The sequence below is a fragment of the Canis lupus genome, chromosome 5 (genome assembly GCF_003254725.2).
Source record: "Canis lupus dingo isolate Sandy chromosome 5, ASM325472v2, whole genome shotgun sequence".
Classification (NCBI taxonomy): domain Eukaryota; kingdom Metazoa; phylum Chordata; class Mammalia; order Carnivora; family Canidae; genus Canis; species Canis lupus.
In genome coordinates this window covers 46,659,798-46,684,749 of record NC_064247.1, presented here as the reverse complement: position 1 = coordinate 46,684,749, position 24,952 = coordinate 46,659,798, and the positions used below count along the sequence as shown (strand labels likewise).

At 42.0% G+C, this 24,952-nt stretch overlaps 1 protein-coding gene across 1 annotated transcript in view; it reads left to right on the top strand.

Moving 5' to 3' along the window:
- PGM1 (phosphoglucomutase 1) overlaps positions 1-24,952 on the top strand; it is a 62,521-nt gene that overhangs the window by 1,343 nt on the left and 36,226 nt on the right. The window lies entirely within an intron of this gene.

The following is a 24,952-nucleotide window of genomic DNA, read 5'->3' as shown; positions in this document are numbered from 1 at the left end:
TAAATAAAATCTTAAAAAAGAGAAAAAAAACTGCATACCCAAGGGCACTCTTACGCAAGCCGTCGTGGCTGCCCAGGAAGTTAATGCTACACCTTGGCCCCTCCCCTCATCATCTACCCCCCTCCCCCCAGCTAAGGACCATTAACTGACTTTATGGGCCGGCCGGTTCACTTGGTTAGGTGAAACTCTGAAATACATTTTTAAGTAAACCTGAGGTATGAGGAGGTCAATTTATAAAACAGATAAATTGGGGCTGATTATTCATTCGCTTTTATAAAACCTTTTCTAGCAAGTTTTTCTTTCTGTATTTAAAATATTTGACTTATACCCAACTCTTCTGGAACTCATAACCTTTCATATTATATTTATTTATTTTTAAGAAAGATTTTATTTATTCATGAGAAACATACAGAGAGAGGCAGAGACATAGGCAGAGGGAGAAGCAGGCTCCCCATGGGGAGCTGGATGTGGGACTTGGTCCCAGGACCCCCTGATCACAACCTGAGCCAAAGGCAGATGCTCAACCACTGAGCCGCCCAGATGCCCCTTTTTATTCATTTTAGTAGTACTTTAACATGTAAGTGTCATTTTACCAAGCACTATGAAAAGCACTTAACGTGCAGTATCTCATTTATGCTGCAGCCCTAAGAGGTTGATGCTATTATGGGCATCTTCAAGTTGCCAGTGAGAAAACTGAAGCCCAGGCTGGTTAAAGAGAAACTGCAGTGACAGTATCCAGAATGCTAATATAGACCTGCCAGTCCCAACTTCTGGGAATAAATATCTTGAGTCTATAAAGATCTATTTTCCCGTAGTCTGTAAAATCTAAAATGGGCCGAACCTACGTGTGCCTCCCTGGGTCAGACATTTATAAGCATCAAGGAAAGAAGGTCCTCTGGATAGAATATGCTCCTGAGTTTTTTCAGACAACCACAAATTCCCATGAAAGAAGAGCAAACAATAGCTGTATACCAGTAGATACCTTCAATTCCTTATCACCTGTGTTGAATATAGATTTCATTCATTCATTCATTCATTCAACAAAGATTGAACCTATACTATGTGCAGAGAAATGTGTGGAGTAAAGGGACAATGCAGACACAAGACTCATCTTTAAGAAAAAAAAAAAGACTCATCTTTAAGGACCTTGCTTACAGCATGGTGGGAATTTTAGGGCTCCAAATGGAAAGCTGTGCATTTGGGAGTAATGGGGAGTAGAAAGAAAAAAATTAGGCTAAGACTAAAAAAATATGTTCTTAAAACCTCATCCCCTTTTAGCTACTGCCTTACTGCTTTTCCCCTTTTGGCCAGTTGCTACCACTGATATTTCACTCATTCACTTACCACCTCACTGCAGTCTGGCTTCGGCTTCCTCCACTATTCCACTTAATTGTTCTTGCCAAGGTTACTAGTGACTTTCTGGTTGCTAAACCCATTGAATACCTTTTTAGGCCTTATTTGGCCTTTTGTTGCTTTTGGCACTACTGATTTTTTGCATTTTTTAAAGTCCTCCTTCCCTTGCTTTGATCACTCTCCTGATTCTACTCACTTTTTGAGAGTCCCTTCATGGACTGCTCGCCCTGGGCACATTCTAGCTGTTCCCTAGATTTCTGTCTTCAGCTTTCTGCTCTCTGGTTTTGTTCCCACCGTCTCTGTCTCTCCTCACCAGGGATGCTACTCCTCTCTTCTGGAATGATCCAATTCAGATAGCATCTTCAGAAAACTTTCTCCCAAAACCTCTCTCTGACACTTTCATTCCCCTTTGAAGTACTCTTTTCTCATAGATACCTCTAGAATAGTTTAATCAAATTCTAGTGAAATTATCTTTACGTGTGACACTGTCCCCTAGAGAGTAAACTTCTTTAAGACAGAATCTGGTTTATCTATATTCGTAGTACCTAGCTAGGATGGTGTGGCTTTCAGTGAGTCCTTGTTTAATTGCCCTGAATTGTGAAGGATGTGGAATACACATTAAGTTAAGCAAATTCCAACACTTAAAGCCAAACATCCTTACTTGGTATCAGATGTTTGTGCCATGTACTGGGGATACAAAATATTCTTGCCCTCAGCAAAAGCAGTGTAGAAGGGGAGGTAGACAAGAATAAACATAGAGCACAGCTGTTAGGTGTTACTGTGGAGGTGTGTGCCAGGCACTGAAGGGGGGAAGAGTGTGGAGGGCTGTACAGGTGTATCCAGCTTTTTGAAAGTATATGTTACTCCATTTTTATGAAAGACCTACACTAAGTACCTGTTTTTGCAAACGACAAACCCAAAGAAATCTGAAAATGACTTGTGCTCTTATGAAAAAAGGCGAAAAGCGAAAGTAGAAGTCAATTTGGTGTACAGGGAGCTGTTGGAGAAGCAGCAAGGACCCACCCCCCAGTAGGAAGAGTGGCCCACCAATCACCTTTCCAGAACTACATTTGGCATCTCTAGGGCTTTGAACTGTGCTTCTGTGTGCTTCTGTGCTTTATCTTGACTTATTCTGTGCATCCAATAGCAAGATGTTTCCTAAGGTATCAGAAAACCCAAAAAGGTTTATTTTGGGGGTCTGAGAACACTAAAAGGGGTAGCTGAGTTGAGACTTAATGTATGAGTTGGAATTCCTAAGGTGGGTTTGTCGAGAATAAGAATTCTAGGCAGGAAAAAAGAAAAATATAGGAGTTGGAGGATCCCTGGGTGGCTCAGCGGTTTAGTGCCGCCTTCAGTCCAGGGCGTGATCCTGGAGACCCGGGATCGAGTCCCATGTCGGGCTCCCTGCATGGAGCCTGCTTCTCCCTCTGCCTGTGTCTCTGCATCTCTCTCTCTCTCTCTCTCTCTCTCTCTCATGAGTAAATAAAATCTTTTTTTTAAAAAAAAGGAGTTGGAGACTGTTGGGCAGGTTAGTTGACTTCTGATCCTTTTTCCCTCTTGTCTGTAAAGGTTAGAAATGATGAGACATACCCTGACAGTTTTTGTGAGAATTAAATGACATGTTTAAAAAGTACCTGCAGTCTCTTCTCACCTGGAAGCTGACTGGATGACACTTGTGGGGAAACCTCATGACCTGGGGCAGGACTTTGTGTTTTCAGTGTTCTGCCCGTATGGGGAGACTACGCATTAATCAGGCCCATCCTGATTCAAATATTAATACTTCTTCTCTGCCCTACATAGATTATAATCACTGTCCCCCACTTTCATCTACCCGTCATGGCCCCAACCAATATAGAGGGATTCCATATTACTCAGAAGCCAATTGGGTTCAAGTGCCAAAAACCTAGTTCAGATTAGCGCAGTGAGAGAGGAATTTATGGGTCTGTGTGACTGAGAAGTCTAACCAATACCAGTGCAGACAACTTAGTTCAAACCATTCCTGGTGTCTAAAAGTTGCTCTTGGGCCCAGTGATCTACAAATGACCGGTATTAGGAATTGGGAAGAGTTTGAACTCACAAGTAAATGAATGTTTGGATATTTTGAAGGAGCTTATCATTATCTTCAGGAAAATAAAATAAATGCCTTCATGGGAATTTTTTATTTAAAATAAAGAAAATATAGAGGATTTCAAAGGAAATTAAAAATTATGTTGGGGGATCCCTGGGTGGCGCAGCGGTTTAGCGCCTGCCTTTGGCCCAGGGCGCGATCCTGGTAGGCCCGGGATCGAATCCCACGTCGGGCTCCCGGTGCATGGAGCCTGCTTCTCCCTCTGCCTATGTCTCCGCCTCGCTCTCTGTCTCTCTCTGTGACTATCATAAAAAAAAAAAAAAAAAAAAAAGAATTATGTTGGAAATAAAATTATCAAAATATTAATAATTTGTGATACAGCAAGATATATATGCTTCTTTATTGACACATTAACAAAATTTAGTGGAAGGTCTAATACTATCTTATTTTAGAGTAGTGATAAATGTGATATTTTGATATACCTGCAATCTTTTTTAAAAGGATTTTATTTATTTGAGAGAGGGTGGGGAGGGGGAGAGAGAAAGAAAGAGAGAAGAGAGCAGAGCACTAGCATGAGTGGGGGGTGGGGCAGAGGGAGGGGAAGAAGCAGACTCCCCGCTGAGCAGGGAGTCCCACTCAGGGCTTGATCCCAAGACCCTGGAGTCATCACCTGAGCTGAACCAATCGAGCCACATAGGTGCCCCAGTATGTCTGCAATCTTAATATTTTGAGAATATTGTACTATGAAATAGCTGTGATTTTTATAAAAGATTTATTTATTTACTTTAGAAACAGAGCATGAGCAGGGGAGTGGGGACAGAGGGAGAGAGAAAATCTCAAGCCGACTCCCTGCTGAGCCTGACATGGGACTCAGTCCCATGACCCTGAGATCATGACCTGAGCCAAAATCAAGAGTTAGATGCTTAACAGACTGAGCCACCCAAGGTGCCCCTGAAAATATCTGTGATTTTTATTGATGATAAAGTCCCAGGTGGACTGAGTAAAGGTAATAATAATTCTGTGGTTTATTGCCTAGATTCATAATTCAAGGAAATGCTAAATTTCATTTAGAGGTTAAAGATTTTGTTTTGCCATTCAGATTCACTCCATTGAATTCTACCCAGGGATCTCTTGGGGGGGTGGTCCAAAGGATTCTGAGTTAAGACCCCCTGCATTAAACAAATGATCCTCTTTTAGTGTCAGGTACTGGTTGCACCAGAATGGGCATCAAATACATGACACGGAGATTAAGGGTCTAGGTTCTCAGACCAAACCAGTGGGGCTTTGAGAACTTAGCCTTAAGTAGAGGAACTCCACTGTCTCCCACTTGGGATGGACCACACTTTCCTGAACTTTCATGAGGCCAGTTGCAAACACAGGTGAAGGGACATGTTTCTAAATATAGTTCTGAGAAGGGAATGAAAGAATACTGGGCAGGAAGGGGAATGTTTTGGGACTCTGAGGTAATTGGTGTTAGGTAGAGGCACCTTGCTACCTTACTTAAAACCTGATATCCTTAGGGCAAGGATGATTTGACAGAGAACCATTTTTGGACCACTTTTTAATATGCTATAATTCCCATTATAAAAAAAAATGTTCTTTTGGGGACACATGGTGGCTCAGTGGCTGAACATCTGCCTTCGGCTCCCATTGTAATCCTGGGGTCCTGGGATCGAGTCCTGCATTGAGCTCCCCGGAGGGAGCCTGTTTCTCCCTCTGCCTATGTCTCTGCCTCTCTCTGTGTCTCTCATGAATAAATAGATATATATTTTCTTAAACTCCTTTTAATCAAGATGGGTTTATGAATGATCGTTCTCCCCCTATTTACGCTTTCTGAGTTTGAATTGGCATTAAATATCAGGATAAAGAAGATACTTTTCTATCCTGGAGTGTGCAATCTTTGGGGGAGATAAGACACAAGAAATACATACACGTGCAAAGAACAGAATTAAAGAAAGTGACAGGCAACCCAGGTGGCTCAGCGGTTTAGCGCCGCCTTCAGTCCAGGGTGTGATCCTGGAGACCCAGGACCGAGTCCCATGTGGGGCTCCCTGCATGGAGCCTGCTTCTCCCTCTGCCTGTGTCTCTGCCTCTCTCTCTCTCTCTCTCTCTCTCTCTGTGTGTGTGTGTGTGTCTCATGAATAAATAAATAAAATCTTAAAAAAAAAAAGCGCCAAGTGCAGATAAGCGAGAGAACATTGTGGGTTGGGGAAAGAGGTGGTGGTATTTGAGTGGATAGTGTGAATAGAGAAGAGGCTGCTTGACTGGAGGGGGTACATAGCAGAAAGACGTAAGATGGAGGAATGGACAGGACTGATTTTTTCCATCCAGGCCGCACTTACCTGCAAGAAGTGCAAAAGAAATGTAGACTTTATACTGGAAGGCATGTGGGTGGCTCTGCTATCTTAAGAAAGGAAGTTGCAGGTAGAAATTTCTGCCATGGGCCATCTCTTTGAGCATGCAGATAACCTACTCTTCTTCCCACCTATGAAACACATCACTCTTCCCCTGAGGCAGCTTCTCAGATTCCTTCCAATAAATGTATACAGCTATATAGTTATACAAGTAGAGCAGTCACCAGCCATAGTGTTCACACTCTACTGCTGGTGGGGAGTGCAGACTCTAGGCCATGACAATGGAGTAGGTCCACAGGGAGCCCTGATTCTGCCTTCTGGGACAAAGTCTCTTACTCTCTGTCTTCTGTGCTCACTTAGTCCTGGACACTAGGGAGTAGGTTCTGAGACTTTTTGGATCTGCACAGCTTTTGCATCCTGCGCTCTGCTGATGAAAGTTGGGGGATGTAGGAAGGCAGGAGAGGGGCAGGGGTTGCTTTTGCAGACCTAGTTTTTGGTTTGTTTCACTATATAATTACTTTGAAACCTTATTAGGCTTTTTCTAGTTTATTCTGATCAGTTCCATATACTGATAACCACAATGAAAATTCTCACATAGATAGGGTTTTAAGGCTGAAAACTTTATTAATTTTTTTTTTAATTTTATTTATTTATGATAGTCACAGAGAGAGAGAGAGAGGCGCAGAGACAGGCAGAGGGAGAAGCAGGCTCCATGCACCGGGAGCCCGATGTGGGATTCGATCCCGGGTCTCCAGGATCGCGCCCTGGGCCAAAGGCAGGCGCCAAACCGCTGCGCCACCCAGGGATCCCTGAAAACTTTATTAATTTTTAAATATTTTATTTATTTATTTTGAGAGCACAAGAGTGAGCAGCGGGAGGGGTAGAGGCTAAGGGAGAGAAAGAATCCCAAATAGACTCCACGTTGAGCATGGAGCCTAATGCAGGGCTCCATCTCATGACCCTGAAATCATGACCTGAGCTGAAATCAAGAATTAGACACTTAACTGAGTCAGACACTTAACAGACTAAACCACCCAGGTGCCCCAACCCTGAAAACTTTAGCTTTTATTTTTGGCCTCTATGTTCTTACTCTGTCCCTCCTCTGATGTCTCTATCACTGATGGCTGCCTTGAGACAGGAAAAGCTAGGCTGAGTAAGAAGGCAGTATCCTTACTCAGATCTTTGCTGGTGGGTCAGTTTTCATTGTCTAGCAAAGAGTCCTGGGAAAGAGTTGAGGCAAGAGCCCTTTCTTATATACCTGCTGCTTCATGGAGAGCTGCCTTAGCTTGGGTAAATAAAGAGCAGTCATCTCAACTCGACAAGGCCACAAATTACTGGATTTGGGTAACACAGTTTGCAGGCCACAAAGAAAATTTCCTTAGCAGAGCTTTAACCTTTATTTTTGCCTATGGACTGGCAAGCCCTTGCCTGAACTCCTCTCCATTGTAGCAAGAAACATCCAACAACCGCTCCTATTCTGAATTCTCCCAACCATTTGCTTAACTTTGGTTGGCCAGTAGTCTGCCTTCCAAGGTAGCAGTGGTAATAATTTTGTCATGGCATAAAAGGTATGCTGATGCTGCATATTTTAGATCCTGTTTTGGTACAGAAGATAAGATTTTTATCATTAGTTAACATGTAGGTTTGGCTGTGAAAACAAAGTCTCAAGTTACTTGAACAAAATAAAATTTTATAGTAATAGAACCCTTTCTGTGATAGCAGTCCTGAGCTAATCTGGTGGGTCTGTAGAATAAGGGGCTCTATATTTATATTTCTTTTCTTTTTTAAGATTTTATTTATTTACTCATGAGACACAGAGAGAAGCAGAGACACAGGCAGAGGAAGAAGCAGGCTCCCTGAGAGTAGCCCGATCCAGGACTCGATCCCAGGACCCCGGGATCACGACCTGAGCCAAAGGCAGATGCTCAACCACTGAGCCCCTCAGGTGCCCTTCTTTTCTCCTGTTGCTCAGCCTTCCCTAGTGAGTTGCCCTTATCCACATGCTCCAAGATGGCTGCGTATACCACATGGTCATTCCAGGCAATAGGAAGGGGAGAGGGTGGAACAAAAACACACCTTTCTCAGAAACCACACATTATTTTTTTTTAAGATTTTATTTATTCATTCATGAGAGACATACACAGAGAGAGAGAGAGAGAGAGGCAGAGGGAGAAGCAGGCTCCATGCAGGAGCCCAACGTGGGACTTGATCCCGCATCCCCAGGATCACAACCTGGACTGAAGGCGGCACTAAACTGCTGAGCCACCTGGGCTGCCCAGAAACCACGTATTATTAATTTTACTCACGCCTTCTGCACCAAGATGTAGTCTAAGGCCTCCTCTCACAGCAAGGGCGGCTGGGAAATATCCATGTTATTCTGGGTGCAGTGTGTCAGGCTAAACATTAGGGTGTCAAGGTAAAGGAAAATAATTGCTATTGGGGGACATTCAGCAGTCCTTACTACCCTAAACATGCTTTCCAAATCTGGTGAAAACCACGAAGTCATTTTCAAGAGATAGAATTACAGAAGACAGAAACTTAATTTTCTATAGGGAACTAGATTTTTGGAAGAGAACCTGACTATCATTTATTCCAACCACCATCTTAGAGAAAGGAACCAAGGTACAAACATTCCTGTTGTGGAGGGCTTTTTAAATAAACTACTTTACTGAGGTATGATTCACATGTCACACAATTCACCCATTTCAAGTATACAGTTCAGTATCTTCTAATGTGTTTACAGAGTTGTGCAACCATCACCACAATCTAATTTTAGAATATTTCCACAACCTAAAATGAAGCCTTATGTATTAGCAGTCAATCCCTCATGTTTCCTTAAGCTTTTGGCCGTAAGCAAACACCTTAAAAACCTTAAGTCTCTATAAATTTGTGTGGGTGGATTTTGCATGGTCCAGTTTCGATTTCGAGGCAGAAGAAGTTACCTTTAGCAAGGGAAGCCCCAGGTGTGCGAGAAGCAAAGTCAAAGGGTTTATGTCAAGAGCAGTGGAATTAGCATCCCATACTTCTGTGTTGTGCTGTCCTGAGTACCAGAGATACGGAGTTGAAGATGTCCCCTTTCTCAAGGAGTCTTTAGTTAAATGGGGGAGGACCGACACACAAAAAAGAAAATCACCACTAGGTTTTTCTCAGCAGACTCCCTGTCCAAAGCAGATCAGCTGTCAAAAAAAAAAAAAAGGAGGAGAAATTTCGCCAGAATAGCTTCTTCATTTTCATGAGTGTAAGCAATCAGATTTCTTTTTTTACAAACATATTTGAACTTATATATCCAAATTAGTATTGTACCCTGCCAAATCACCACTATGGGAACTGTACACTTACTCCAGTGATGCGTCTAGTGCTCAAAGCATTTTGAAATTCCTCTATGGGAATTATTTTTCAGCCAGTCGGTTTATGGGTCACCTAGGAAAACCAGTCACATTATTTTATAGTCATGCCTCATTTTTCACCTAAAACGATGTAACAAGATTTGATCACCCACTTTATTCATTAGACATGGCTCCAACCAATTTTTGTCTCTTTCCAAAGTTCAAATCTACTCTCAGAGGATGAAATTTGTTATGACTGAAGATTTTCAAAGGAAGTGCCCACAGACTGTTAAGAGAGTTGCTGAGAAAGAGTTCCAGAAATGTTAGTACAAATGTGAGCATTGTTTGAATAAATATGTTGCTTCCCAAGATGATTGTTTTGAAGAAGATAGCATTAATTTAAATGAAAATACTCTAGCATAACTGTTTAAAATGAATTACCATATTTAAGTTTAAGCACACTGCGCCGTCAAGAGGGTCTTAGAGGGCAGTTCCTGCTGAGGGAGATTCTAGCATTCTGCTTTCCTTCTGCAGATGCCCACAGTGGCCTGGGGGTATCGTTCTCTTCCGTTCTTGTATATATTTAAACATGCTTTGGTTAGGCATTTATAAATTGTGCACTATGAGAAGGATTGTTAAAACACGAGTAGACAAAATGGCCCTGAGCTAGGATGAGAGTCCTGCCCGCTCTAAGCCACAGAAGCCAGAAACCTAGATGTTAAAGTTGTGCCCACCTGACTCCAAGAGATCATCCATGATGACAAAGAGGCCAGAAAATGGAGCTGCGATGGCATAACTGGGTGGGGCTGGGGAAAGATCTTTTGCTTTAGTGATAAAACTATTATGTTACACTGTCTCAAGTGAAATGCATTCTGTGGAGCAGAATGAAGCAAAGTATGTTTAAAAATGAAGCAAAAGGGAAATAAGTATAGGAAATTCAAATGGAATTGAGAGTAAGGTTGGCACCTGTTACAAAAGCCATACTGCCTCTCTGAGCTGGGCCCCCAGTCAGCACCAAGTCCTAGGTTGTCAAACCCACGAGAAAAACATGATCATACAGTTCGCCATAGCTATTTGCCCTGTGTGTAGGTTTGGTATAAAAAAAGGACTAATAATATCTGCCTTGAAACATTCATGTGATGATGAAGCAAAATTTGTGAGGCACTTACATACATAGTCTTTAGTAAACAGAAGATTTGGGTGATTCTAATGATTATTATGGTTTCTCCAAATGCCGAGGCCATTGAAGGGCCAAGGGGAGGTCTTCTGTGTCTGCTACCATATCTACCACATAGATGTCTTATTCTGTCTCTATTTATGCATTATCCCTTGAATTCCATCTGTGAGGCAGAGGTTTATGGTTGCTGAGACTCTCTGTCACAGGCTCATTGATTTGAGGCCTTTACCCTGTTGGAGTTCTCAGGCAGCAGTGGGTAGTTGAAGATGGATATTTTAGGCGAATCTGTGACTGATTCCGTGGCCCAGGCTAATGTTTGCTGCTGATGGGAAGCTGCAAGAAATACATGCCAGCATTGCTGAAAACCTCCTGGACTAGATGGATTTATTCATTCACCAAGCATTGCTGAGCACTCTCTGTATGTACAGGCACTGTGTGAGACGGCTAGGGGTGCAGAGGTGAGTAAGACAAAGTCTTTGTTCTCAGAATGCTCATGCTGGTAGAGGAGCATCCACAGGCAGTTAACAAAAATATGGTGCAAATGCTAGTGTGTTCATTTCCTCTGGCTGCTGACACATGACTGTAAACCAGGTGGCTTAAAACAACAGAAATTTCTTTTTTCACAACTCTGGAGGCCAGAAATGTGAAGTCAAGGTGTTGGCTGGTCTACGCTTCCTCTGAAGGTTCCAGGGGAGAATCCTTCCTTCCATCTTTCAGCTTTTTGTGGCGCTAAGTATTCCACATGTGTGGCTATAACACTCCAGTCTCTGCCTCTGCCTTCATATGTATCTGTCTTCTCTTCTCTCTATTTTAAGGATACTTGTTATTGGATCGAGGGCCCATCCAGATAATCCGTGATGGTTTCAGCTCAAGATCCTTAATCTTCGAAGACCCTTTTATGAAACAAGATCACATTCGTGGGTTCTGGGTGGACATATCTTTGCAGGGAGTAGGTGGCAGTGGCTACACTTCAACCCGCTTCATCTGAGAGAAGTCCAAAGAATCCTGGAACATAGAGGAGAGCAACCAGCCCTACCTTGAGTGGGGAGGGAAGAACAGGATGCCTTCTCTGATGAGATGATTTTGGGGGCAAGTACAAATCAATGAGAGAGACCTTGGCTGAGAGTGAAGTAAAGGTGGAGGCAGGAAGTAGTCACTGATTTAATGCATATGGTTTCAATGCATAATACCTTTGTTCTTCTATTTAAAAGTATACTGCTGGGAATAATTGTTGGGAAGATTCCAGAACTCCATAATCCAAGGTGCTTCTGTAGACTACTGACTTAATGCTAGATGGAAGGCAGGCCACATGGTAGCTACCCAAATCTTACCAAACAACTTAAGTGCATAGTGATGGGCTGGAATTGAAGATTTTGGTGCAAATCTCGGTTGTACAATTTACTGTACAATTATCATGGAGCCTGCTTAACTGATGTAAAGCTGAGTTTTCTCACTTGTAAAAAGGGATTAATTCTAATATCTGTCTTAATCAGAGGGTTTTATGAGAAATAACAGGCACACAAAGGTTTTGGGAACTCTAAGATGCAACCCAAATGTGCATTATTATGGTTGTTTTGAAATTCCACTGTTGCTTCAGGAAAGTCACCCCACCGAGCTGATGTATACCTCCTGCCAAAACAAATCTCCACATGTGATTTGATCTAGCATCTCTCAAAGTCCAAATCCCAGATGTGCTAAACAATAACCAGAGAGTAAAGATATCACACCATTTTGAGGATCTTAGTGGGATATCAAAATGACCTCTTTTAAATTAGAAATTTGTGACAGTAAAGTTTTGATATCAACTGACTTGAATTTGATTCTTGGATATGCCAGTTTATTAGCAGTTTAATCTTGGGCAAACCTGCTTGAACTTTTTTTTTTTTTATTCCACTTAAAAAATAAAATAATTTGTCATAGAGGTGTGTTTAGGAAATATGATACACATTGGAAGTTACCTAGCATAAATCCTCACACATAGTTGTGATAAGCACGTTGCTAGTGGGGATTTTGATGGGAAATATACACTTTATTTTTTAAAATTTTTTATTTAAATTCAATTTGCCAATATGTAACACCCAGTGCTCATCCCATCAAGTGCCCTCCTTAATGCCTGTCATCCAGTCACCATATCCCCCCACCCCTTCCATAACCCTTTGTTTCCCAGAGTTAGGAGTCTCTCATGGTTTCTCTTCTTCTCTAATTTTTCCCCACTCAGTTTCCCTCTTTTCCCTCATAATCCCTTTCACTATTTCTTATATTCCACATATGAATATAGATACTTTAAACTTCTCTTTGCTGAGGGGTCCCCCAGTCAGCTCCCCCCTTCTCATTTTTCTTCTCAGCTTTGTCAGTGACCTATCAAGAATGTCCCCACCCCTTGGCCTAGAAATTTCAGAACAAATAGGTCTTTTTTACAGGGAGGAAGTATTTCATGCCCAGGGCCTGGGAGATGGAGGGGGATGGGTGACCTGTTCTGTATAACTTTAGGTTTTCAGTGATATACCATCCTGATACTTAGTTATCTCATCTCAAAAGAACACAGCAACTGGCCCAAATAACCCCAAATAAGCAAAACCGTCCCAGAGTAGCTTAAGCGCTAGTCACGATGTTTGGTGTTTGCACCCGGGTCTACCCATCAGTGTAGTGGTTCCACTAAATGGTTGGATCTGCTGAATCATATTTGAGGGGTTGCTATCTGTCCCTCAGATATTTGCCAAGCATTCTGTCATTGCTCAGTATTGTGCAGTGCATTTGGGGTCACACACAAGCGCAGTGAGACAGTCTCAGCACCCTGCAGAGCTCATTGTCCAGTGGGCATTATGACAGGGTGTGCCAAGTGCCTCCTGGAGGGTGCCATTGGGAGCCCTAGAGAAGGGTGCTTGGAGGGGCAGTCAGGGGAAGCTTCCAAGGGAGACGTATTCAAGCCAGGTCTTAAAGGATGATGAAAAGGAAGCCGGGAAAAAGTGGAGACATTCTACATGGAGGGAGTATGGGTGAAACAAGGAGGCCATTGTGGAAAGTAAGCCCACAGGTTTAGACCTTTAAAATAGAAGTCTTCATAATTCCTGTATTATAGGAAGGGAGGAGGACGGCAAGGTAGCCGGTGGTGAGTTATCACCACACAAGTCCTTAACCCCCATTGCTTTCTTTTACATACAGGCCAGCCTAAGATGCAATCTAAGAATTGTCTTATGACTCTGGTAGGAAGGGAGAATCATGGAGACTTAGGCTAGCAAACCTAAAAAGCTATTTATAAGGAGGACTGGGCCACAGTATTTGTCCAGTAATGCATCAAAGCTCTGTTTGCTGCCTGTCTTTGACGAGCAGAATATATGACCTATGATAGTCTGTATGCGACCCGATGTTTTCATCAGGGCAAGTCTTGTACCGTGGGTGGGTTGATCTAAATCCATATTGTAGAATGTATGATGATGCACAGTCCACTCAGTTAAATCACAAAAATTTACAGGCACAAAAATTTACCAAAAAAAAAAAATTAGACATGCATTGTAGCTATGCTGTTTCCTCTAGATCTCACCCTGATATTAGTGAAGGGTGCTGGGTGGGCCATGACCCTTTTTTTTTCTCTTGTTAGCTTTAAGTCTCTGTCTTCCCCCAACTGTTTCTCATCACTTTCCTGCCTCACACTGAAGTTTGCTTCTGGGAATGAGTGTCTGTCTGTCTGCTGCCTGTCTGCTCCTCTTGGAAGCAGCCTAGGTGTTGGGCCTCAACCATATGGACTAGACCAGCTCTACTCCCTTCACTATTGCAGTTTCTAGCTCTGTTCCTAATTGTTATTGCACAAGTTTGTGTGCTCTAGAAATTAAATGCCAGTACTCAGGCAGAGTGTGCTCTGTTTTGGATGTCTTGTGGTTTGGGAATCGTCTAATGTTGATAGTAAGTTTATAGTTGAGGTTGGTCTCAGGGCAGGAGACCATGTACTGGGCCACTGCCTGGAAAAGCTCATCTCTGCCCTCAGAAACTCCAGTCACAGGGCTCATAGAATGCTCTTATTTCAGCAGTGCAGGCATCAAATATTTAGCGACTGTCCACTCTTCTAATTCCAGGTACCAAAGTTCGAAAATGTCTTTCTCCTCTTCACTGAGGCAGGGCAGAGGCGTGTTTGTATATTCCAAGCCATGGTGCATACTGCATTATTTAGTGCTAAGAACCAAACACTCTGGGGCAAAGAAAAGGGATATCTGTGGGGAGAAGTCTATGCAAGGGCCTCTTGCTCAGACCAGCCACCCTGCTGCAGAGTGATCAGCTGTCCTTGGAGCTGGGCTTGCCTTTAAAAAAATTATTTATTTTTATTAATTTTTAATACTAATTTCATAGGGCTGCTGTACCAAAATACAACAAACAGTGTGGCTTAAAACAGAAATTTACTTTCTCACAGTTCTGGGGCTTACAAGTCCAAAATCAAGGTGTCAGCAGGGCCATGCTCCCTCTGAAGGCTCCAGGGAATCCTCCCCTGCCTCTTCCAGCTCCTAGTGGTGGCCATAGTCACCAATGAGCAGAGCTCCAGTCTCTGCCTCTGGCCTCACTTGCTTTTCTTCCCTCTGCGTCTCTCCCCAAATCTCCCCTTCCTTACATTAGGTTTATGGCTTGCTCCAATCTAGTATGACCTCATTTTAATTTGATCACCTCTGCAGAGACCCTGTGAATATGACCATATTTGGTCATATTCACAGGCATCTGGGGTTAGAAATTTAACATAATTTTGTGTGTGTGTGTGTGTGTGTGTGTGTGTGTGTGTGTGGAATTTTCAACTCACAGCCTGGGCTCTATCCACCAAATGCAGGTGGGCTGTGCTGGCCACAAAGTTCATGTGCTTTGCCCTTGGGATCTGTTTTCATTTTCTAGTTCAAATATGCTTGGTCATCCAAAGGAATCAAACAGCTTAAGCATGAGCTTGGGCATTAAAACCAACGTTGAAACCTGCCTTCCCAGTGTATTACTTGCAAGATGTGGAGCAAGTCATTTCACTTCACTCAACCTCATTTCCTCTTCTGTAGAATGGGAACAGTGAGATTATCTGCATCACTAGGCTGTTATTAAGCCTATATGAGAACCTACATGTACTGCTCTGCACTGTGCTATATGTTCTCATTTAATCTTTTCAGTAACGCTGAAGACACTGATATTTAGACCCCTGTTTCACAGTTGAGGAAATAGAAGGTAAGTGATTTACCCAAGATCACTAAGATACTAAAAATTATCCAGAGTTGGGATTCAAACACAGATTTCCACTATGCTGCATTCGCCAGAAAGGCCGTACACAGCCAGACTTTTTTTTAAGATTTTATTTTTTTATTTTATAGAGAGAATGGGGGAGAAAGAGCACATATAAGCAAGTGGAGGGGCAGAGAGGCAGAGGGAGAGGAGGAGGGAGAGAATCTCAAGGAGACTCTCCTGAGCACAGAGTCAATCTCATGACCCTGAGATCATGACCTGAGCCAAAGTCAAGAATTAGATGCCTGAGCCACCCAAGTGCCCCAAGATTAGACCTTTTTTTATTTTTTTTATTTTTTTAAGATTCTATGTATTTTTTGACAGAAAGAAAGAGAACACAGGCAGGGCATAGGGCAGAGGGAGAGGGAAAAGCACACTCCCCCCTGAGCAAGGAGCCTGATGTGGGGCTTGATCCCACGGATCATGACCTGAGCTGAAGGCAGATGCTTAACCCACTGAGCTACCCAGGTGTCTGCCAAGGTAGACATTTTGTTTGTTTTTTGTTTTTTGTTTTTTTTCAAGGTAGACATTTTGAATAAAGTTATCTAGAGCTGTAATCTGATGGTTCCCAACCTTTTCATGTTGTGGTCCAACTTGTTATTTCTCTGAAGCCTTGTTTGCACTTAAGCCTTAAGGGCGGGAGAGGGTGCCTCCATGCAGCCAACTTGAACTGCTTGCTTTTCATCCCAGGAATTCCCATACATGGTTCAGAGTGGAGAAAACATGCACAGTTCTTTAGATTGCTGTTTTATTTTATTTATTTTTTTAAACTTTTTTTTTAAAGATTTTATTTATTTTTTCATGAGAGACACAGAAGAGAGAGAGGCAGAGACACAGGCAGAGGGAGAAGCAGGCTCCATGCAAGGAGCCCGACGTGGGACTCGATCCTGGGACTCCAGGATCACACCCCAGGCCGAAGGCAGGTGCTAAACCACTGAGCCACCCAGGGATCCCTAGATTGCTGTTTTAAAAGCTATTGTTGATTATTTGCTGTTCACATGGCCACATACTACAGTAAGAAGCAGCATAACATGATGGTTGTGTGTGGGCTCTGGAGCCAAATTGCCTGTGTTCAAAATCCATCTCCACAATTTCTCAGCTATTTGGCCTTGGGCAGATTATAAATGTGTATCATCTGTATCCCCAGGTGTCCTTGTCCCTAAGATGGGTCTGGGAATGATAGCATTGATCTTAAGTCTAAAGATCTAATGAGCTAATTCTTTTTTTAAATTTTTTTAAATTTATTTTTATTTTTTATTTTTTATTTATGATAGTCACACAGAGAGAGAGAGAGAGAGGCAGAGACACAGGCAGAGGGAGAAGCAGGCTCCATGCAGGGAGCCGGATGCGGGACACAATCCCGGGACTCCAGGATCGTGCCCTGGGCCAAAGGCAGGCGCCAAACCGCTGCGCCACCCAGGGATCCCTAATGAGCTAATTCTTATAAAGCTCTTGGAACACTGCCCAACACACTGACCTACTGTGGTTATTTCCTGTATACAACAACCTCTAAAGCAGGTGTCGTCATCTCTATTTTACAAATAAGAAAACTGAGGCCAGAAAGGCCGTACACAGCCAGAGGTGGTAAAGGCAGGGTTCAGACCCAGGCCTATCTGATTCCAAAGCCCTTTGGTTAGAGCAGGGCTCGTAGATTCCCTACCACACCCCTCATACCTCCCACACACTGCCCGCTGCCTTTCTCTGGCCCATTATACATGTTCACCACCCAGACCCTCCTATAGCATTAATTGATTCCTGCCTGGTCTAGCATGCTCTAGAGATCAGAGGCTGTGTTAGAAGGATGTGATCTGTCCTTTTCAACATGTCTTTCTGATTTTGGTAGTTTGGGTAATGTTTATTGAGTGCCCCTCTCTGGTTAGGCATGGTGATAAGTACTTTACATGCCTTTTCTCATATACTTTCAGATTTTTTATTTATTTTACTTTTTATTTTTAAAGATTTTTTTTATTTATTCATGAGAGACACAGAGATAGGGGCAGAGAATAGGCAGAGGGAGAAGCAGACTCCCTGCAAGGAGCCCCATGCAGGACTTGATGCCAGGACCCTGGGATCACACCTGGAGCTGAAAGTAGACGCTCAACCACTGAGCCACCCAGGCGTCCATCCTTTCAGATTTTTTAAAGGAAGCTTTACTATCTCTATTTCACAGAAACTTAGGCTCACAAAGATTCCACAGAAAGACATCCCCTTTTTGTGGGCACCTTCATTCACTTCCTTACAGCTGGACATCCTAGTTTTTCCAGGCTGTGCAATTGAGAAAATCCTTAATAATGAGACAGAGAACCTCACCAAACCTTTCCCCTTATTAAAAGCCCAGAAATCCCACTGTGTTTTAATCATTTGATAAAGGGCCAGCCACTGGCACAAAACTAGAGGGGGCATGATTCCCATTGTATTTGAAGTGAATAGGGCCCCCTAGAGTCGTGTGATGCCACTAAGCCCAGCTAGTGTTAGTGTGCCTCCTTGTGAAGTCGTGAGAAATCTTGCATGTTTTTCCATTTTCCACCACAAGAGGGAAGCAAGCAACCACAAATGATTTGAAAATAAAGCAATTCTTTAGATCTACTTTTTAAGCTAATTAGTTAATTAATTTTTACTTTAAAAAAAAAAACTGAGGGGTTTCCATATGTAGTTTCTGGTAATATCCAGAATATAGGAAAATATTAGCACCTAATGAATATTCTTAAGGGAGTTAAATGAAAATTTTCTTGAGAATGCTCCAAAAAGGAAGTAAAAGACACATAAAAATTCTATATAAATTGCCATTTTTATAGGTCAAAATGGTTGAATATTGGCAATTTCTAATAAAACAGGAGCCCTCCTCCTAAGTGCAGTATGTAGGAGAAGGTCTCTCAAGCCTTGTGCATCTTCAAAGATTGTTTTTAGATTCAACCACATGAATTAAGAATGGCATTTGTGGAGATGGGGATTGCCTTCCTTACCTTCTCCCTCACCTCTGAGAATTCACAACTCTCTCTTGATGTTCCAGATTAGCACTTCTTACTTTTTTTTTTTTTTGTAATGATTTGTCGACTTATTGCTTTCTCTTTAGACCAAAAGTTTCTTGACAACTTGAGTCTGTCCTCTTCCCATGATGCATGGTGTTTGGTGAAATGAATGCAGCAGTTTATGTAGTAACTGCTGGGTACGTGGGTGGATAAACAGATGGACAACAGACTGACCAATGCTAAAGGATGTATCTGCTCTGATGCAACCATTTTGGCTTTAATTTCAAAATATGCTCTAGGAGTCTTTTTTTTTTTTTTTTTTTAGGATCATTTATTTATTTATTCATGAGCAACAGAGAGAGAGAGGCAGAGGGAGAAGCAGGCTCCTTGCAGGGAGCCCAACGTGGGACTCAATCCTGGGTCTCCAGGATCACACCCTGGGCTGCAGGCAGCACTAAACCCCTGCACCACCAGGGCTGCCCTGCTCCAGGAGTCTTTGAGCCTGAGATTCTGTGCAACTCTGAGCCATCCAGCCCTTGGGATTCTTCAGACTTTGTACTTTCTTTATCATTTAATGTAATTTCTCCTTTTCTTTAAAGGACATTTCCTAACTCTGTTAAAACACATATACTCATAGATAGGTATGAAACACAGCTACATCGTTTCAGATTGATTCAAGGCAGTAATAAAGGCTAACACTTACGGAGGACTCACAAGGTGCTAAAACCAGCTATCCTATTCTTTATCTTTATTAACTCATCGTGTCTTTATACAACAAACCATGCAGTATGTACTGTTTTATTTCTTTCTTTAACTCTTTAAAGGATGCATTGTTTAAATTGAAGTAGGATTGACATGTAATATATTACTTTGAGGTGTACAGCATAATGATCTGCTTATTTGTATGTATTGCAAAATGATCACAGTAAGTCTAAGTAGGTGTTATTTTCAGGTCCCATTTTAAAGATGAGAAAGTAGGAGTACCAAGAAGTTAGATATTTTGCCCAAGATGACCCAACTAGTAAATGTTACTCTGCCTTTCACCTTGCTGTTGACTGGGGTTGCTCAAAGGGAGAAAGAGGACAACTTTCCTCTCTTCCTCTTCTTGCCTGGGTGGGACAGCAGATGGCTCAGAGCTGGCAAATAGGAGCCACACACCACTGAGCTCTGCTCAATGCTGGGAAGGGCTGCAGGTGGTGGCAAGTAATAGGAAGCTGGTCAGACTATGGTGAGTTGCCAGGAGGATTGCTCTAGAAGAAGTGTCTCCCAAAAGCCGATGGTAGAGTGGAAGCAGAGCCTCCCAGGAGCCTGAGATTGGAGGAAGCTTGGCAGCCAGTCCCTGTCTACCCGCTCAGTTTATCTCAGCTTTGTTTTCCTCTCTCTCTCTGTTGACTCGGTTGTCAGTGTAAGTTGGTGGGTTTCTGTGTGTGTGTGTGTGTATGTGCATGTGATCTTAGTTATAAAGTCATTTACTCAAATTCCTATGAACATTGCACATTTATAAATCAAATAGGCTTATATACTTCTAAAATTCTTTGTCTTACAAGCAAATCTTGAAAATATTCAAGTTGTTCCCGTATAATCTAATAATGATAACAGCAGATACTTTTTTAGGGCATCTTATACCGGCTCTGGTTTTAGAACTTTCTGTGTATTACCTCATTCAACCATAGCTGCACACAGCGAGTGAGCTAGGGGGTCTGTTATTCTTCCCATTTTTACAGATGAGGCCATGGACACACAAAGAGGCTAAATGACTTTTCCGAGGTCACACAGCTAGTGACCAGCAGAGCTGGGTTTCCAGCCCTATTCCCTGCAACACTACAGCAAATTATCTGCATCTGATGATTGAAACTTCAAACTGTGGATATGGTACAAAATTTTCTTGCATGTTCCAATGTTTATAATTTTGATAAAATTCTCTTACCTCCTTAAAATTGTAAGTCAAAATAGGTTACTTAACTACACATTATAAATTGGAAATGCAAGACTAATCTGTTAGATAAACTAATACCCCAGATTCTCCTAACATATTTAAAATACCAAATATACTTAGATTTTCTCCCAAACTTACTGCAAAAATATTAATGCTACAAGTCTGATTTATTTTATTATTTGTATACTATAAGTTTGATTTATTTCATGTGCATACTTAATTCTAAATCTGTGTCTAAATATGCCCTCTTCAAGGAGCATCTGGGTGGCATATTTGGTTGAATTTCCAGCTCTTGGTTTTAGCTCAGGTCGTGATCACACGGTCATGATCTCACAGTTGTGAGCTCAAGCCCTGCATCAGCTCCACACTCCACTCAGAGCCTACCTAAGACTCTTTTTTCCCTCTCCCCGTGCCTAACCCCCCATGCATGAGCATATGTGCATGCACTTGCTCTCCCTCTCTCAAATCAATCAATCTTTAAAAAAATGCCCTCTTCAAAAACCAGTCTCTCACCCCAAATAATTAAGGGTGACCTTTCCAATTGAATTGGGGTGACATTGTCAGCTGACTGAAGTGCGTGTTGACCAGAGATAGGGATATGAAACCACCCCTGTCCAGAACACAATGCCAGTAGGGAGTCTCAAGCAGCTTTTGTTCACAGACCACATTCCCTAATTCTCATGTCTAATGAATCCACAATCCCTACCCTCTTGAGGAGATTCATCTAACCTATTTTATGCTTGATCCTATTCTAAATTGTTTTCCAATTCTTTCCGTACATTGGGTCTACAAATCTTAGAGACGTCTAGATGATTCACAGTTGCATCCTGCATGTAGCATTCAGGTATTCTTACATATTATGTGACTGTCAGTCATAATTTATGGATATTCTCATGACATGTCTGTCCCTGGCCCACAGCTCCTGAGTTTACCTATCTTCCCAGCCCAAAGACTAACTGAATCAAATCTGTATACTTTTGAGTCCTAATTCTAGATACCTGGGAGGGAAAATATGATTGATCTAGTTTTGGTCAGGCATCCACTTCTGGTGATCATGGCCTGGCATCAGGGTCCTATAGTAGAACATGGCTAGGAGTCTACTCTTGTGTGGTGGGTAAGGGATAGTTCTCAGAGAAGAGAGGGGATAAATGGAAGGAAGATACTATGTGTAGAAGGAGTCAGAGGAAAGAGGCTGTTTGGGTGGTGTCTTCATGATGGAGGGGAAAATTCCAACAGGGCTCAGAGTAGCCAAGGACTCAGAGTTGAAGTCTTGTGCAGGAAGCCGGCAGAGGAGCAGCTCTGGGCAAGACCCCATTGATCAGGATTGTCAGAGCTGCCTCAGCTGAGGAAGGAATCTGTTTTTGCATCCTTGTTAATCTTTTTCTAGTCTCTCCTTCTCAAAGCTATTTGATGTACCACTGGCAGCCAATTCGTTTTCCAAAAACATACCAGTTTAGATTCCTTTTGCTTAAAAATTTCCATAGATTCCAGTGCCTACAAAAGAAACTTTAGCGTGGTTCATGAGATTTTGTCATCTTGCCCCAACTGTTTCTCCTGTCTCACCCCATTACTGTAACCTCTCAAGAGCCATAGGTCTGTTCATGTACCTCTGGGACAGGGCCGAGGCCACCACACGAGGGTGGCTTCTCTGACATAAACTTAAGAACAAAGGTCCATGCTCTTCTTTCTCTTCTCCACCTCCTGAATATGAAAAAAAAAATTCCTAATTTTATATCATTTTCTAGTTCACAAAGGCTTTCACAGACATTTGGTGAGGTCTTCATCACAAAAATTTTGTGAGGCAGATATTATCCCATTGTAGAGATAGGGAAATTGAGGATTGGAAAGGTGAGGGGGCTAACAGTTACTGACATTCTACTAGATGCCAGATGCAGCACTAAGTGTTTTCACATATGGCACCTGATTCAATTCGTGGAACAACCTTGAGAGCTGTCCCCATCTTACAGGCTTAGTTCAGTTAAGTAACTTGCTCAAGATTAAATTTATCATGCAGTTGAAAGTCAGAGATTTGTATCTGGCTTCTAAACATGTGGTCTTTGCATTATCTTGCAATGCCTAGCCTGGGCTAACATTTACTCTATGCTTCCATACTGTTGGTGGGAGAAGTGAATGTTTCCCATCCATTGGGTCACACACCTGAACCACTCAAGCAGGCACCCATAGCTGTCACAAGGGCAGGGCTTCAGGCTGGGGGTCTGATGATCTCTGCTGCTTTTGGCACAATTAATAGCTTTCATTCTAGTGCTTACCCCAGAGACAGGGTTAGCGGTCCCTTTCCCCATGCCTAGTACTGTGGCATCAGCTAAAGAACGTAGTTAGCTACCCAGTAAGTATTTACTGATGGAAAGAAAGCCAAAATGAATAAAGGATGGGCAAGCTTGCAGTTTCCATTGTGTTCTACTAGGGAGGTATCCGCAGCTCACAACAGGAGTTGGAAGTCTTTGTGAGGCCGGGAGCAAAGGGGTTCATAACTCTGCCATTGTGAAATTGATTGTACCCAAGACCAGTATGAAAGTTCCTTGTCTGAAGGGAGTAATCCTTAAATCCCCCATATGGTTTAAATGTAATTTGTGTCATTGTGAAGGAGTACTGGCAACGCAGGTGAATTCATTAGGCCAAATTGGGTTCGCTATGCTCGACAGTAACGTTTCCGAAGATGAAGTTCAACCTTTGCTGGAGAAGCTAAAACAGATGAGTTTCTTAATCGCTGCCCTACTTAGTCTGAACACTGTAGGAAGCTTCATGTTCTTACCGCCCCTTCTTTTTTACCACACTTCACAGCTCATCTAACATTGCTGCTTCTGGTCATATTTTTATATGGGGTTGAGTTCTACAGTGTCCATAAAATGATGGCTCAAGCCCATTTTTAGAATAGAAGCTTTTCTAGGGCAAGGGTTACATCTTTTTGCTTTAGTTTTGCATAATGACAGACATGGTGCCAGACATATATAGTTTCCGGCCGCGTTACTCTCTGTTCTGGGGTACAGAATTCTTTCCTGTGGAGGCTTGGAATCACTGTGCCCTTAAATTGCTGGGTATTTACTGACATGTGCCAGAGCCATGAGAGAGGGAATCTTCCCCAGTCCATGCCTCGCTGAAGAGGCTCATGCACAGGAAGGTAAGAAGGCCCACAATCCTGCCTAGATGTTTCCTGCAAGAAGGATGCAGTGGTTCAGCCACTGGGTTCACTTAGTGATCTGATTCTACAGGGTAGACACATGATCTCTTGATGCTCAGTGACTGCTATCTGTTTCCTTCTGTGTTAAACAGTTTTTAAAATATGAAGATGATCTACACAGGAGGTATAGTTAAAAATCTTGAAATTAAGAGGCAAATAATAACCTCAAGATCGCATATCAGGTACCTAGAAGGTTCAGATTGGAAAAGCACCAGTATTACTAAATTTGCAATATTTCCTTCAAAACTACTTTGGAAAGCTGTTGTTTTTTAACTTTTAAGAATCAGAATAGTTACATTTGGAATACTTTCTGTATCAGTTTTTAGATGCATTAGAAACTGTTGCTCGGTCCAGGTTTAATTCTGGAAAAGTGCAGCTTTTTATAAACCTAGAGTGTAAAAAAATATTTTTAGAAACAAGTTATGGTTCGCACAAAAACACACTGGTAAGCAGAGGTGTTCTAGCTTGTGATGTGGCTACAGGCTTCAAGATAAAAAAGCAAGTATTTCCTATCCTTTGAAGCCAGATCTGTTGGATCTCATGCTGTGAACAAACCTACTTTTATGCTTATATATTTTTTGTACTGAACATCTATTTTGAATTTGCATGATTATACCTTGATTCTTCATAACTTCTCATTCTATGAAATTGATTTGCATTAACTATAAACAGTAAATAAAATCAATGCGCGGGCAAAAAACTAACAAAATGTTAACTCTCTTAGTTCCAGCTTCAGGAGGAGCTTCACTGAGAGAGTGGCAGACCAGCAGCAGAGAACATGCTGTAATGTGTGGGCAGAGAAGCTTCAGCTGGAGATGTTGGAGCACCCTTATGACCAACTGCCCCTCAGTCTACCCTGGGATTTCAAGAACTTGTTAAGAAAACTACCAATTATGTGGTTGGCTGCTCTGTTATTCCCAGTGAAAAGATTATTGGGTTGATACTTCATAAATCTTGATTATTAAATATGTCAAGACACATATGCTGGCCTAATTTGCAAACCTATCTAGAACCAGAGAAAACTTGGCACCAAACTTTAAAAAAAAAAAAAAGAATTAAAAAAACCGTTTATTGTAAATAGCAAAACAGTGGGTATGTAAACTACTATTAAAACAGCAAGCTTCTCTGCTTATGTCTCTGCCTTGCTCTGTGTGTCTCTCATAAATAAATGAATACAATCTTTAAAAAAATAAAACTGCAAGCTTAGTTCATAAATTAGTTTCTAAAGAATTTTATTTTTAAAAAGTAAATAAAGACCCCAAATAAATTATAAAAAGTGTCTTTTGGCCAACTGGTTTTTTCCTTAATAGATGTAGTCTTGTGAATTGTTTT